The 756-nt window shown below is 21.8% G+C and overlaps 1 protein-coding gene across 1 annotated transcript in view; it reads right to left on the bottom strand.

Annotated features, from left to right (window-relative positions):
* LOC107626885 overlaps nucleotides 1-756 on the bottom strand; it is a 10,545-nt gene that overhangs the window by 9,226 nt on the left and 563 nt on the right. The gene's annotated exons all lie outside the window — the stretch shown is intronic.

The raw sequence follows: 756 nt of genomic DNA, 5'->3' as shown, positions 1-756 counted from the left end.
AAATCCACAAAAATTATTATAGATAAAATTATAAAAAATTATATCAAATTATACTTACCATAAAAAATTCCATCAAATTATAAATTACTAACTGAATCATTATTATAAATTCAAAAATAAATTAAAAGTTTTAGATCAAAATGCTACAACAATTTGTATGCTATTTGATAGAAAAACAAAAAGAAAATTTATTAAGTACAACTACCTTAAATCTAATTACACTCCAAGACAACAATGATACTGAAATACTATCCCAATTAAAAAATTTATACAATCTCACACTTATATTTGACATCAAAGTAAATGATTTTAACTATGCTCTCAACAATACACTATTATCAAGACATTTGTCCCAACAAAAAATAATGAAACTCAACTCCTATTACAACAAATAAAACAAGTAATACAACAAAAATTTTATTTATTTAAGATATCATTTACGTTGCTCATTTATATTTTTCATTTATTATAGGAACTAATTTTACCAACACTAATATCTTCAAACGTAGATGACATACAAATTAAGAGATTGAAGAGGAAAAAAAGTAAATAAATCTAAGACACATCTTTAAATGAAAAACATATATACAAAGATAAAAAAAAAAAAGGCAACAGAAAATATATACAAGTTAACCATTTAAAATAAATATGTCTCCACAAGAATATATGACATGATGAAAAAAGAAACAACTTCAACAACAATCAAGAGGATAAATACAATCAAAAGGATAAACACCATATAAAAAAACTAAATCT

Source organism: Arachis ipaensis, chromosome B02, assembly GCF_000816755.2.
Source record: "Arachis ipaensis cultivar K30076 chromosome B02, Araip1.1, whole genome shotgun sequence".
NCBI classification, from domain to species: domain Eukaryota; kingdom Viridiplantae; phylum Streptophyta; class Magnoliopsida; order Fabales; family Fabaceae; genus Arachis; species Arachis ipaensis.
This window is presented reverse-complemented; position numbering and strand designations above follow the sequence as displayed.